This window comes from Penaeus monodon, chromosome 19 (genome assembly GCF_015228065.2).
Source record: "Penaeus monodon isolate SGIC_2016 chromosome 19, NSTDA_Pmon_1, whole genome shotgun sequence".
Classification (NCBI taxonomy): domain Eukaryota; kingdom Metazoa; phylum Arthropoda; class Malacostraca; order Decapoda; family Penaeidae; genus Penaeus; species Penaeus monodon.
Window position 1 is genome coordinate 32,741,003 of NC_051404.1, and position 394 is coordinate 32,741,396.

Consider the following 394-nt stretch of genomic DNA (forward strand, 5'->3'; position numbering starts at 1 on the left):
ATAATCGTATTTCTATTTATCTTTTACTGGAAATATGGGAGGGAGGTAGTTAAAGCAAAGAATAGATACTGAATCTAAGAAGAGAGAACAAATCCACAAAATAACGAAAGAGAAAATAAACCAAATAAGCAAAAACTTAAACTATATCTTTTTATTTTTTGATCGAAGTAAATTTTGCACATTCGACCCACAAACAAAATACGTCTACCGGAATCCACATTAGTAGGTTTTAAATCCAACACAGTCTCAGAGTCACCCCTAGAAACCCAGCCAGTCCTCATCCTTATCACGAAAGTCCCCTGGAAATGCCTCGGGGGAAACGCAGTACTCAGAGCCTGCAACATGAAAGGACGACAACGTCTCTCTTTCTCTCCGCACACCTGTTGACGTGTGT